Below are 15,990 nucleotides of genomic sequence, written 5' to 3' on the forward strand. Positions count from 1 at the left end.
TCTATATTTCTGTAAGAAGTATCTCATGAATCTATTGCATCGAACAAACCTTTCTTCCTTGTGATATTTAGTTTTCACTACTTTGAATTGATGGAAAAACGACAATTAAAGCCCTTTACACACTACATATTTTGCCATTAAGAGATGGACTCCTTCAAAACTGACAGGTTGATCCAAATCATGTATCGAGCCCATCTGGATTTAACTGGAAATCTGGGTTTGTTTCCCTTGGCAAAGAAGTTTGAGACCAATGCATGGATTCCAAAGTCATCTGGATTTCATATTCATTAAGATTACAATGATGAAGTGTATGGGAATTGGGCATATGGGAATTGGGTTTTGTTGTTGTTGTTGTTGTATTACAATGATGAAGTGTGCTTTTGTTTTTTTGCAAGTTTACAAGTCTGGGTCGATGGTTTTGCTCATTGGGCATCTCCCGGTTCAGCAGCTACCATGAGCTGAGAGAGGAGCTGGCTCAGATGTTTGGAATTGAGGGGAAGTTGGAAGACCCTCTTAGATCAGGCTAGCGGCTTGTACTTGTCGACCTGCTCCTCGTGACCTTTCTTTGTTTTATCTAAAGTTCAAACCTTAAAATAAATATTAAACCCTTTTTATTATCGTTTCATGTCATCAAACTAAGGATACTTAAAATTTTAATTATTAAAATTTAATAAAACGATAATATAAGTGATTAAAACTTAATTTAATTAAATTTGATGACCAACAGTGTAGAAATATGAAATGAAAGCTATTCCCGTAGTTTACCCAAATACTGCTCGTGCTCCTGCCTTAAAAGCTTGTTGAATTCAATTCTTGCTGTAAAACCCGAAAATGATGCACTCCTTGAATCGGATTGCCAAATGCTTCACAAACCCATAAATAAATTCAATCCAATCCAAATATGTTAAACCTCACTCAAATCCCACCACCCTTCTCAAATCCATTTCCACAAAACCCCCGCAAAACCACAAAGACGACTCCTGGAACGATGCCTGGGAAACTGCTTGGCTCCCCGATTACGTTTCTCCCAAGAACAGAGCTCCCTGGGAGGCTGTCGTTAACTTCCCTTCCGGTGAAGACTCGACTAAATTGGCGCTTTCATTGGACGTCGATGCAGAAACCAAGGCCTTCGTTTAAGACATGACTGAGAACTGGAACGAGAGACGAAAGTCACCCAAGCAGAGGCAGAAGGAGGAAGCAGAAAAAGGAGGGGAAAGTGGATGGTGGTGGTTTGTATAGTTTGGAGAACATTAAGAAAGATTATAGGTTGAAGAAACAGAGAATCCATGCTGGGTTGTGGATGAAGGAGATTGCCAAATTGGAAGAAGCTAAATTGGGGGATTCGGCTGATGATATCGATAGATTGCTTGATAGCTGCTCTGAGTCTCTCTCTCTCTCTCTCTCTCTCTCATGCTCCTTGTTCCTTTCCTATGTTCGGATTAATGAGATATCCTGGTAGGGCTTTGGGTTTTTGTTGTGTTCCATAAATTTTGAAACTTGAATGACTATAGTTGTTTCTCCTCATGCTTAACACATATGCGTATATTGTTTAGGATCTTTGACTCTGCCAATGCTGATTTGGAGAACTCAAAAATCCCAAGCTCTTCTGAGTTGAAAAACAAGCCTGATGGTTGGGAAACAACGTCAAAAACTCCTGATGGAAACGTCTGGAAGATGTCACAGAGGGAAGAAGATATTCTCCTCCAAGAATTTGATCGTCGAATAGCATACTGTAAATTCCAGGTGCATGTGTTGTTATGTCATCGTCGTAGTTTTTAGTTATGAGCTCCTTGTCGCCAGTGCTTTGGTCTATTGAACTGAAGCTGCTTTTGGTTAACTGAAATTTCTACAGATAGCTAATTCTATCAAGACTCACATATTTAGCCGGAGGAGACCTATCGATGGGTGGAAATACATGATAGAGGAGATAGGACCTAATGCAAGACAAGGGCATTGTTTCAAGGTTACCGAGTTTATCAGACTCTTCGACAAAACCATTCAAGGAGGAGAAGTTAGAAATTGAAAGCGGCATGTTGCTTGAAGATAAGGCAGTTTGATTAACAGATTTTTGTGTTCAACATTGGATTACATGTTTAGAGAATAACATGAGAGTTTGTAAGTTGAGCTCCACTAGGCAAGATGATGTATGTCAACTATCTTGCAATTGTAATGAATTCATGGAGAACATCACTAGCTTCCATCCTTTCACACTAGGATTAACCCTGAATACAATAGCAGGGTGATGAAAAAAAGAATTTTTAGTAGTTCAAATGTACTAGATTCCATGTTATTATCTCTCTCATATAATATGTTTGATCTTCTTTTCATCGTGTTTATTTATTTCTTAAACCGAGACTTTTAGCGGTCGTCTATGGAAATTTTGGTGCATAGCAAGATGAATTTAATTCATTTAAGAATGCTAAGAGAGATTAAGAATTCCAGGGAAGAATGACCAATGATGATATAAATTCCACTTGCCCAAAGTAACATACTGTCACTAATTACAATTGCAAAATTGATCTAAGGAAAAATATGTTGAGCTTCCCTAGAGGCAACAAATTGATTCAACGAAAAAAATAATCTGTGAACTAATCTAAGGAGCAAAAGTTAATAACGGTTCCTTACAACGCAATTTCTTATATACTTCCTTTCCTATATGCTTATTATCTTTCACACTCTACCTGTTAATTTCTGACCTGATATCCTTGATTTAAGCTCCTCCATGTAATTTGGAAATGATCGGAGCATCCAATTTTTTCAACATAATCTAATGGTTATGCTTCATAACTAATGCATACTTATGATATTATGGCGTTCACATACTTTATCCCCATTTTCAGCCCACCAGCTTTCTGCTCGTTCTTCTGTGAAATGTTTCTTACTGCAAAAAAAAAAAAAAAAATTCCTTTTAGACTCGATAAATTTTCTTTCTCAAGTTACTTAAGTTTGTGTTATCTATAAATGCTCAGACCTGTGTAAATTCAGAGTATTTACTTTTTGCAAGTTTGCTACACACTCTGTTTGTGATATTGCAAAAGTATTTAACATCTTACCTCCAAAAAAGAGACCTTGATTTCAAATCTCCCACCCATGACTTAACCATTACACACGCACAAGAATCAACAGAAAATGCATTTGACAGTGCAATGAATAGATACCAAGTTTATTGAAGTAAAGAGCTTGTAGAAATCAACAAATGTCAAAAGCTTATTAAAGTATGCAGTTCATCAATTTAGTTGTGTTGAGTTTAAAGAGAGGGATCAAGAATGCATACCTATGGCGAACACGCTTGAGCTCATTACCGCTGTCGGGCAAGGGTGACAAAGTTAAGTACACTCCAGGTTCGTCTTGAATTACTATCTCCGAATTTTCAGTTTGTCCTTTGGTTCCATGGGAATTGGAGACGTTCTCTTGATTGCAACTTGCTTCACTCTGTGGAAGCCCGATGTTGGTTGCATGGCAACTATCTGAGTGCAGGTACTCAGCGTTTGAGGTGTTTTTGGCAGTAGAATTGGGATTTTGGAAGCACTTGCCTGCTGGAAGTTTATCAGCCATCTCTTTTAACTGCAAGACCGGTTGGCCATAAACTAGATCAGTTTTAGAATTTAGACTCTATGGTGTATATGTCCTTGTAAAATGTCATAAGATTTTACATAAATCAACTGATACTCTTCAACCAATTGAAACCATGTTCATATATTTTCAAACTTTTAACTGTAACAACATGAACAAAGATATTCAACCTGAGCGGTAAGAGATCTACTCACTTCATTCGCTGATTTTCATTTTTCCGCTTCATTTTCTGCTATTGCAGTCATCTCCTTTAATTTATTTGATGTCTTTTCAAGTTCAGCTTCAAGGTGTTGGGATTTGCATGTAAGAACATCAACCTGCAAGAAATGTCCAAGCATACTTTAGTTTGAGATTATGGAGAACTTCAATGAGAAAGTTAGCCCAAAGGACGACTCCCTAAATGAGTTAGAATTATAGGTCTTAGAATAGCAATGACAACATATGGATCTTTACTATGTATAATGAGAAGAATATCAGTTTCCAAGGTGTTAATGTTTTATTTTATGGTAATTTAGATTGTTTTTGGTAATAGAAAGCAATGGAGAAAGAGAAATATTTGTTACTAAAGGGTGGCAGAAGCACTCAAACTTCAAGGCTAAGACACTCAGTATTTTCATATTTGATCAACCAAGTCAAACTCTTCAAAACATCATAATAATAAAATGTCATACTCCAAGGTTATTTGTTATGAATTTTGTCTTACAATTAGCAAAACAAATTCCTAATTAATGCAGTTATTCCATCAGCATCATTGTCCTTTCTGAAGAAGTAAATACCAAAGAAATTCTAAACAAAACAGATAAGTTCTCTGTTTCTTTTCCAAAAGTAGGCAAAGAACAATGCATGCTCACCTCTTTGTACTATCAAAGCTTCACATTGAATTGAATAAGTAATAGTGCTAATTGTCAGAAAAAAAGGGTTTCAATAGGTTACCTGTTGATGTAAGGTAATTCTACCTTTTCATTTGATTGTGGATCTAGGAAGGAAGCAAAACAACCTGCACAAGTGAATGGCTCAAAACAGAATGGATAAGGGTGGTAAACGTATGGTTTAATAGGTAGGCTATTTAATAAATGAGAGATGGAAGCGGAAGATGATTGAAATGGTTATGGTTATGGCAATGAAACAAAAGGATGGTTGTGAGGATAGTATCTTGAAGAACGCTCAAAGAAGAACCAATGCAATAGAGAGCAAAGACCCAATCTTTATATTGTTTCTTCAAGGGGTGGTGTTAAGTACTTTGACCCACTAGTTATATGAACTAGGAACCAGAAGTATCAAGATGAAAGAAGAGGGTTGACGCCACAAGTATAAATTATACTTGATAAGTCGATAAAAAGTCACCAGAACTTAAGGAAGAGAATGATCTCACTTTAATTAAACAAAAGGTCTGGTTACAAATGATGATTGCTTTCCTATTTATAGGAAATGGGGAGACATGGCCGAATGGTTACAAAAGGATTCGGCCAGCCCTTGTGTCACTATAAAATGACATAATTTTAATGCTAAATGACATAATGTTTCGGCCCTAGATGGAGGGAAATAACCCTTGGCCGAATAGCTCTTGTGTCCCCTCAAGTTGGCGCCAAATTGGAGAGAAAGGAGTGCTTGGCCGAATGGTGAGAGGACTCTTCATCTTGGCGCCTAAATGAAGTCACACGCCATGATGGGCTGGTCACAAGGCGTGCACATGGCTCCTCTAGGATGCTTGTGGTGCATCCTTGTGCATGGAATGATGGCTGGTCATGTGCTCTCTCTTAGGCGTGCATGTGTCTCCTCCAAGCTAGCTTGAGTTGTGGAGCTAGCTAGCAATCATGGGCTGTTTGTGAACAAGCTTCCTAGCTAAGTCCTTATAAGCTTCATAACAGCATATTCAGTTACATTCAGCTACCTTTGACATCACTTTTTGCAACTCAGCTCCAAATAGTCCAACTAGCTAAGTTTAGCTAGCCTTAAGCTCCTCCAGCTGAATCGAGCTTCCCTTAGTGTTCCATGAGCTGCCTTGTACTTTGTAAGTTGTTTGTGAGCTGCATATGACGTTCAATTCATTCACCAAGCTACCTCAACGTTCATTATGCTCCAATGTACCTACATGTGCAAGGAAACAAGGTAATTCCATGGTATTGAGCTAATATGAGCTAATTACCTTGCTGTCATGTTTGATTATGGTAATGTGAGCTACGTTTGAATGTCATGAGCTAATTATATCATCTCCTAATATGTGTAAGGTAAGGTATAAAGCCTAAGAGCTAATATGAATGCAAATGAACTAATGAAATGCATTATAAGTATGCTGCCTTGATGAATATGTTATAATCATGCATAATATAATTATATAGCTATCCTAACATGCTTAACACATTAAAATAACAATGTGTAAGATGTATTCATACTAATTTATTCTTTATCTATTAAAACATTATATAACTTAACATAGGAGGGTGTTAAGTTATCAAATGAATCAAAAGCTTCTAAACACTTAGTTAAGAGAACTTCCCTGAATTGTTTGGCTCTTGACCTAGTAATGGGACCATGTGGCATGACTTCCGGATCTGGTTTAGGTGTGATTATATCATCCCCCCTTCTTTTAAGCAATTTGTCCCCAAATCGTGTCCATCCTCAAAGGGAGATAAGTCGGTGATGTTGAATGAAGCGCTAACGCCACCAAACTCACTGGGCAATTCAAGTTTATAGGCATTGTCGTTGATCTTTTCTACAATCTGAAATGGGCCATCTCCTCGGGGTAGTAGTTTAGACTTCCTTTGGTTTGGGAATCTTTCCTTCCTAAAGTGTACCCAAACCTAATCTCCCACGTCAAAAGTTACCTTCTTCCTTCCTTTGTTTGCTTGCTGTTCATATTGTCTCGTTCTTCTCTCAATATTGTCCTTAACTTGTTGATGGAGTCTTTTAACAAATTCTGCTTTGTCATTTCCATCTTTGTTCACTAATTGATCATAAGGTAAAGGAAGTAAGTCCAAAGGAGTTAAAGGATTGAAACCATACACTACCTCAAATGGAGAAAATTTGGTTGCCGAATGAATGGTTCGATTGTATGCAAACTCCACGTGTGGTAGGCATTCTTCCCACGTCTTGATGTTTTTCTTGATGATTGATCGTAGTAGTGTTGATAAAACTCTATTAACTACTTCAGTTTAACCATCCGTTTGAGGATGACATGTAGTAGAGAATAATAGTTTTGTGCCGATTTTACTCCACAGAGTCCTCCAAAAGTGACTTAAGAACTTAACGTCTCTATCTGACACAATGGTTCGAGGAAGTCCATGTAATCTTACCACTTCTCGAAAAAATAGGTTAGCAACATGAATAACATCATCGGTCTTGTGGCATGGAATAAAGTGAGCCATCTTGGAGAATCGATCAACCACCACAAATATTGAATCCTTTCCACTCTTTGTCTTTGGTAAGCCCAAAACAAAGTCCATTTAGATATCTATCCATGGCATGGTCGGTATTGGCAAAGGCATATATAATCCATGAGGCATGACTCTTGGTTTTGCCCTTTTACATACTAAACATCTTTCACATACCTTTTCAACATACCTTTTCATCTTTGGCCAAAAGAGGTGTTCCTTCAAAATGCTAAGAGTCTTTTCAACTCCAAAGTGACCCATGAGTCCTCCTTCATGCGCTTCTTTGGTTAGTACTTCTCTTATGGAACCTTGTGGAATACATAGTCGTCCTTCTTTGAAAAGATATCCATCATGCTGATAATATTTATCATGAGCACCTGTTTCACTTAACTTATACCTTTGTCCAAAGTCTAAATCAGTAGCATAATGTTCCTTAATGAATGAAAAACCAAGAAGTTTGGAATCCAAAGTGTTAAGTAAGACATACCTGTGTGAAAGAGCATCTGCCACGACATTATCCTTTCCTCTCTTATAGTGGATGACATAGGGAAAAGACTCGAGAAATTCAACCCATTTGGCATGTCTCTTGTTGAGTTTGTGTTGTCCTTTGATATGCTTTAATGCTTCATGGTCAGTGTGTATCACGAATTCTTTTGGCAATAAGTAGTGCTGCCAAGTCTCCAATGCTCGAATGAGTGCATACATTTCTTTGTCATATATTGGATAGTTCAAAGTTGCACCATTTAGTTTTTCACTAAAGTAGGAAATGGGCTTTTCTTCTTGACTTAAAACAGCACCAATTCCAATTCCGGAGGCATCACATTCAACTTCAAATGTTTTCTCAAAGTTTGGCAAGACTAGTAGTGGAGCCTTTGTCAAACAACCCTCGAGTTCGTTGAATGCTTCTTCTTGTTCTTTGCCCCAAGAGAAGTTTGAATTCTTCTTAATAATCTCTGTTAAGGGGGCAGCAATAGAACTGAAATTTGGTACGAACCTTCTATAAAAACTGGCTAATCCATGGAAACTCCGGACTTGGCTTACATTGATAGGCTTTGGCCACTCTTGTATTGCCTTAATCTTTTTTGGATCCACTGATAATCCCTGTGAACTTACAATGAAGCCTAAGAAAGTAACTTGATTAGTACAAAAATCACACTTCTTGAGATTAGCATATAGGTGCTATTCTCTCAAAGTGCTAAGAATGGAACGTAAATGTTCAACATGATCTTCTAGTAACTTACTGTATATCAAGATATCATCAAAGTAAACAACACAAAACTTACCAATGTAGGGCCGAAGAACATGATTCATTAGTCGCATAAAGGTACTAGGAGCATTAGTCAAACCAAAAGGCATGACTAACCATTCATACAAACCTTGTTTGGTCTTGAATGCAGTTTTCCACTCGTCACCTTCCTTCATTCTTATTTGATGATAGCCACTTTTCAAATCAATTTTAGAGAAGATGTTGGCTCCACTAAGTTCATCGAGCATATCATCCAACCAAGGTATAGGGTGCCTATATTTGATAGTGATTTGATTCACTGCCCTACAATCCACACACATTCTCCAAGTTCCATCTTTCTTTGGTACCAACAAAACGGGTACAGCACAAGGACTTAAACTTTCCCGAATGTAACCTTTGTCGAGGAGTTCTTTGACTTTTCTTTGTAATTCCTTTGTTTCCTCAGGATTGCTCCTATATGCTTGTCTATTGGGAATGGTGGCTGCAGGAATGAAATCAATTTGATGTTCAATTTCTCTAATTGGTGGCAATCCATTGGGAATTTCTTCGGGAAACATATCCTCAAATTCCTGCAAAAGATTAGAAATAGAAGAAGTAAAGCCTTCAAGAGGGTTAGTAAGAAGAAAATTTTCCTTATACATAAGTATAAGTAAAGCCTTCTTAGTTGATAAATATTTCCGGATATCTCCTCTGCTGGCATAAATATTCATCTTTGGAGTATGAATTTCTTTGACCTTTTTTTCTTTCTCCCAGTCTTCTATGCGTGACTTAAGGGTCACTTGGCATTCATGAACTTGGCTTGGTAACAAGGGTGCCAATATAATTTTCTTTCCTTGATGCTGGAAAGAGTATTTATTAGAGAATCCGTCATGGGTAGCTTTCTTATCATACTGCCAAGGACGTCCTAGTATAAGGTGGCTTGCACTCATGGGCACCACATCACAAAGGACTTAATCATTGTATCTTCCAATTGAAAAAGGTACAACAACTTGTTTGGTTACCTTGGCTTCACCCACATCGTTGAGCCACTGAAGTTTGTAAGGATGAGGATGCTTGGAATTCTTGAGACCCAACTTTTCAACCATATGAGTACTTGCTACGTTTGTGCAACTTCCTCCATCAATGATAACCACACAAATTTTATCTCCCACGTGATATTTGGTATGGAAGATGTTCTCTCTTTGTTCATCCTCTTGACTTTGAATGCTCAAAGTCCTTTTGACTACAAGAATGTTGGATGGAAGAGAGATGTTAGCAAATAAGGAAAAATTTGAAATGTGTATAGGACCTTACCAGAGTATACTCTCACAAAACCTCACGAGTCACTCCAAGAAAATTTGATGTCACTCAATCCGCTCGTGTTTGCACTCTAGGACTTTAATGGCTTTTACTTGTCATCTTCTGATCTTACACACGCTTCATCCTTTTTCCTCTCGATTCTCTTGTCTCAAGTTCTAGAAAACTTTGACTCAAGACTATATCGAGTAAATTTTACTTGTTTGGCGTCGGCTGCAAATGGGTTAGTAGGAATAGAAAGCAAAATATAATTGAAAGGGTAGCTTAGAAAAAAATAGAAAGAATAGAATAAAGGGGTTACTTACACAAGTCACTTTACAACCTTCTATCACCACAATCAAAGTTATAGGCTTACTTGAATGGCTTGGTGATGAGAATTTTTGATGAGTTCTTCCAACTTTTCTTTTTTTTTTTTCTTCTTTCGAGTGTTTTCAATTTCTTCTTTTTGAGTGCTTCTTTTCTGATTTTTTTCTTGCTTTCTTTGACTTTGCACTTCACTTTGCACTTCTTCTTTTTGTATTTTTGTTTTTGTTGCACGTTGCTTCTTCCACCAAAGCTCTGATACCACTTGATGTAAGGTAATTCTACCTTTTCATTTGATTGTGGATCTAGGAAGGAAGCAAAACAACATGCACAAGTGAATGGCTCAAAACATAATGGATAAGGGTGGTAAACGTATGGTTTAATAGGTAGGCTATTTAATAAATGAGAGATGGAAGCGGAAGATGATTGAAATGGTTATGGTTATGGCGATGAAACAAAAGGATGGTTGTGAGGATAGTATCTTGAAGAACGCTCAAAGAAGAACCAATGCTATAGAGAGCAAAGACCCAATCTTTATATTGTTTCTTCAAGGGGTGGTGTTAAGTACTTTGACCCACTAGTTATATGAACTAGGAACCAGAAGTATCAAGATGAAAGAAGAGGGTTGATGCCACAAGTATAAATTATACTTGATAAGTCGATAAAAAGTCACCAGAACTTAAGGAAGAGAATAATCTCACTTTAATTAAAAAAAGGTCTGGTTACAAATGATGATTGCTTTCCTATTTATAGGAAATGGGGAGACATGGCCGAATGGTTACAAAAGGATTCGGCCAGCCCTTGTGTCTCTATAAAATGACATAATTTTAATGCTAAATGACATAATGTTTCGGCCCTAGATGGAGGGAAATAACCCTTGGCCGAATAGCTCTTGTGTCCCCTCAAGTTGGCGCCAAATTGGAGAGAAATGAGTGCTTGGCCGAATGGTGAGAGGACTCTTCATCTTGGCGCCTAAATGAAGTCACACGCCTAGCACATGATGGGCTGGTCACAAGGCGTGCACATGGCTCCTCTAGGATGCTTGTGGTGCATCCTTGTGCATGGAATGATGGTTGGTCATGTGCTCTCTCTTGGGCGTGCATGTGTCTCCTCCAAGCTAGTTTGAATTGTGGAGCTAGCTAGCAATAATGGGCTGTTTGTGAACAAGCTTCCTAGCTAAGTCCTTATAAGCTTAATAACAGCATATTCAGCTACATTCAACTACCTTTGACATCACTTTTGGCAACTCAGCTCCAAATAGTCCAACTAGCTAAGTTTAGCTAGCCTTAAGCTCCTCCAGCTGAATCGAGCTTCCCTTAGTGTTCCATGAGTTGCCTTGTACTTTGTAAGCTGTTTGTGAGCTGCATATGACGTCCAATTCATTCACCAAGCTACCTCAACGTTTATTATGCTCCAATGTACCTACATGTGCAAGGAAACAAGGTAATTCCATGGTATTGAGCTAATATGAGCTAATTACCTTGCTGCCATGTTTGATTATGGCAATGTGAGCTAAGTTTGAATGTCATGAGCTAATTATATCATCTCCTAATATGTGTAAGGTAAGGTATAAAGCCTAAGAGCTAATATGAATGCAAATGAACTAATGAAATGCATTATAAGTATGCTTCCTTGATGAATATGTTATAATCATGTATAATATAATTATATAGTTATCCTAACATGCTTAACATATTAAAATAACAATGTGTAAGATGTATTCATACTAAGTTATTCTTTATCTATTATAACATTATATAACTTAACATAGGAGGGTGTTAAGTTATCAAATGAATCAAAAGCTTCTAAACACTTAGTTAAGAGAACTTCCCTAAATTGTTTGGCTCTTGACCTAGTAATGGGACCATGTGGCATGACTTTCGGATCTGGTGTAGGTGTGATTATATCACCTGTGCCCTTAAATTTATGATCTCTGGTTTAACACTCTGATTCATTTTCTTTAAATCATCAACAGGTACTCCAGAAGATCGATTTGGGCTCAACTTTCCTGAATCAGGAGATGTTCCCCGAGAAGACCTTTAAGAACTAGAAATGGAAGCCGGTAAAATATTCTTAGAATCTCTACCCGGAAAAATTGGCATCTTAGGAGAATAAAATCCTCTGAGATGAAAGCTCCCATTCTGAACTGGGAAGAGGAGGCGAGTTTGTGATTCTAGTTTCAGTTCATGCTTGAAATTACTACTTTCAGCCTGATAACATGAGTCAACAGAAAGTCTTGGGACTTCGTTCTGTAACCTGGGAGCTAAAGCCTCTCTATCTATGGATTTACGAGGCAAAATTCCATTTTTAGCTTGAGGAGTCCAGAACATCAGTTTCTACACCATGCCCAAGCCTGCCCCCTGATTCCTCTCCCCAACTAAAAATGTTACCTTGCTTTGTGACCAAAGCAGCATGCCTACCTCCACAAGCTATATTATTCACGTCGAGAACCACTTTCGATACCAATTCTTTTGGTAGAAGTGCATCCATCTTCGTGTTAAATGAATTTTCAATTTTATCAGTGCCACCACCCAATACTCCATTGCCAATACCTTGTCCCCATATAAAAACATCACTGAAAGCATCAGGCCCTGAACGAGAAGAACTTTGGCTTGAGGAACTCACAACACTTGATAAACTGGTTCTAATTGCATCAGCCCCAGAACTCCGACTATTTGAGGTCTCTACAGACCCAGGAGATACTAAGCCTAAGTCAACTAAATTCGGTTGACCGACACTCTTGACCGAAGCAGTATGTGTAATTATGTCAGCAAATGCCTTTCCCAAACTATTGGATGCCTCATAGTGTGCTTGGATTCCTTGAGCATTTTCTGGCTCCTGTAATAAAGAGAAGAGTTACAACAAAAAGCAAACACATAATTTTACCACGCTTCATTAAATAGAAAATTACCAATGGCGAATTTAGAGAACTTTTTGGTTGCAGGGTTGAGAACTATCCACTGATGCTATTCCATTTACTACTTCGGTTCTCCATTTTGTATAGGTACCACGAGAAAGCAATGCCTTAAGACCCGACAGCCAAACTTCAGCTTCATCCTTATCTTTACATATCTGTTAGTAGTAATGAAGGGCGGCATCAATTAGAAGTATCCACACACTATAGTAGCTTAAGTACATTTTACCGGCATTGATAGGTTTAATAACTCTATATAATACAAGAACAACCTTAAACATGCACTCACCAAATTCTAGGACCTGTCATTGCATATCAGCGAAAAAGATTGATACTCCTTTTCGGGTCGAGGATATCATTGAAAAATTGCCTGCAATCCAAAAGGAAAAAAAGCATTATGGTTACAAAAGTTATGGGAATGAAATGATAATGAAGAGTACAAAACTCACAGTTCTCTGTCCAGGAATAATCTTGCAGACTTCACTAAGCTTAACATGTTTCTCTTTCTTTCCAGAGTACCATAGGACTTTGGACTCATCCTGGAAGAAGAATCCAATTATCTAACTGTAAAGAATGAAAAAAATGAAGTAACTTTCTAGTGACAATTCGTGTTTTAGATTAAATTTTGAACAAACAGCAATGCCAGAAAAATAAAAAATCAATAAATTACTACAGCACGTGAAAAAAAGTGTCTTGAAACTTCAGAAAGGAAAATGTACATTGGACAGTTTGAAAGGGCAAAATTTAGGTTTCCCTCTGCGTCCATACTTAAGCAAATAGGCTCCTTTCTTAAGCGCTGTAATGGCCTGTAACATAATGAGTCCCCAGAAAAACAAAATTGTATCTTTATTAATCTCCGATGCTAAGACAATATATAATAAAAATTATAGGGGTGAGGAAGAGAAAGAAACCTGGTCGATATATCTGTCGGCGAGACCATTCCTCCTTGAAATCAGGCATTTAAGGTGAAGCCAACAGACCACCAATCCTCCCGTGTTATTATTTTCCGAATTTGCCCCATGAAAACAACTCCGCTTTAGAGAGCTACCATTGTGGAATTTGTGTTGCTAACAAAACGAATTTTAATGTTCTTTGTTTGGGGCTCCAACTTAAAAAATTCAACAATTCTAAGCTCTGGGAAAAAAAACAACTCAAATTCTACTTCAAACCCTATAACTTCTTATATTTATAATCAAATGTGGCAATAAACTTTGCAATTCTTCCATTTCTTTTAAAATTCGACCTCGACAATGGTAATGCAATTTCACCTACGATGTCAGAAACAATACCAAAATTTCATCTCCTGACGTATTCTGAGGATGTTGATCATTTAATATATAATTCGAGATCTTAGAAGTTGAGGAAACGATACATTTTAAGATTCTTGGGGGGGGGGGGGGGGGTTCTCTATAATTCCTCTACAAATTGTATAATTTTGAAATGGTTCAAGTTTAAAACTTCCACATTTGAAAATGGAATTAAAGGAAAAAGAGCATTTTCTTTTCGTTCCGATCTTCTCCGACAAGAGGCGAATTTTTCTAATAAAAAGAAAAAAAAAAGGATTTCCCTTGTTTCCATATGTAATGAGATAAGGAGGAAGTAAGATAGTAGGCTGCTCCCAACACTAGGTTGAGAGCAGCTTTCGTAGGAGACCTCCAAATTATGAAATACCCTCCATGGGACTTGATCCCACGACCTCAAGATTAAGAACCTTGTGCTCTACCAATTGAGAATATCTTTTTCCCCCGGTTTTCAACCGATTCATCGCTCCACGACAGCAATTGAAAATTTATGTAATAGAGATTGTTTCTGTTTAAGGTAAATTACAAATTTAATCACTCAACTTTGATTGTATTCTTATTTTAGTCTTTAAAATTTTTTCTTGATCACTAAATTTTTTGAATTGCTTAATTTTTTGTCAAATAATTATTAGTGTTGCGATTGAGCATCTATTTTAAAAAGAAAATATGAAAATGACCCAAAATTCTCTTCATTTCTTAAAAAAAATTGTTTTAGTTTCTCTTCGATTTTTCAATGACGGAATATCTTCTTTTGAATTTCAAAGATGGGTATATAGAAAAAAAGAGTTATATACCTCGATTCTATACCGATAGGACGATTGAGATTGTTGATAAAAATGAGTTTTTTTTTATGAGTTTTGGGTTGTATTTCACGAGTTTTAAAGGGATTTTAAAAAAAATCTAAACAGATAAAATAGTAGAAGATAATGAAACGAATTTACGTTATCTTGAGTGGTCAAGGAAGACATCGAAAAATAATGGTTTCAGTAAGGATGGAAGTGTGAGTTTCATATGTATAGGGAAAGAAAAAGCAAAATATATTGATAAAAGTGACCATAATATTTTATTGTCTATTTAATGTTTAAGTTAAAAAAATAAAATAATTTAATAATTAAATTAAAAAGTTAAAATCTAATGACCAAAACATGAATTTTATTGATAAAATGGGCCCATTAGGCCAGATGATATATTTAATTAGCCCATTAGACTATCCAAATTTTTATTTTTGCAATCTACAACGAATGTTACAGTGGAGGGAAAACTCGTCCTACCGACGTGATGAGTTTGCCCAGATAATAATTTTCAATGGTCTCAGGTCAATGGGCCCCGTGGGGTCTGATATTATAATATATTTCCTCGAATTCATCACATCGATGTGACGAGCCCTCTATTTTTTTTAATTCAAAAATTAATTATTAAATTATAATAAATTAAAAAAATCATTAGAACTCGTCACGTCGAGTTCCTCTGGAATTTAAAATCAACTAGTCGTTGGCCAATGAGAAGCTTTTGAAATTTTAAAAAACATAACCATTGGATCTCGTCATGTCGATGTGATAAGTTCTGTAAATTTTTTTAAAAAGATTTTTAAAATAATTTATTACAAACTAATTTATTACAAAATAATGATAAAAGTTTTTAAAATAATACAATCACTAAAAAAATCTACTTATATTTTTATATTTTTTGACGATGTCGAGGAGTGGTAAAATGATAATGGCATGGGGCTCGTTGATTTCATTGTGGTCGCCCTCCTTGATCGTCTTCATCTTCGTTTGTTTCTTCTTTAACAGGAGGTGTATTGAACATTATTCCACATTGAGATCTACCTTCAAAATACGTCTCATTCACCCGCATGTTCTATCGAAGATGGTTAAGCACCTTGTATTGTATCCCATTAACCTCTAACCCAATTCGACTGACTATCCATTGAAGCATGATATGGAGGATAAAAACCATAACTGGTCTGAGATGCAAAATATTCGA

At 36.8% G+C, this 15,990-nt stretch overlaps 2 pseudogenes; one reads left to right on the plus strand and one right to left on the minus strand.

Annotated features, from left to right (window-relative positions):
* Positions 1–885: 885 nt before the first annotated feature.
* Positions 886–2,293, plus strand: LOC120178947 (annotated as a pseudogene).
* Positions 2,294–2,776: 483 nt separating this feature from the next.
* LOC120178948 lies at positions 2,777–14,468 on the minus strand (annotated as a pseudogene).
* Between the last annotated feature and the right edge of the window lie 1,522 nt (positions 14,469–15,990).

Source organism: Hibiscus syriacus, unplaced genomic scaffold (assembly GCF_006381635.1).
Source record: "Hibiscus syriacus cultivar Baekdansim isolate YM2019G1 unplaced genomic scaffold, ASM638163v2 tig00112383_pilon, whole genome shotgun sequence".
Lineage (NCBI taxonomy): Eukaryota > Viridiplantae > Streptophyta > Magnoliopsida > Malvales > Malvaceae > Hibiscus > Hibiscus syriacus.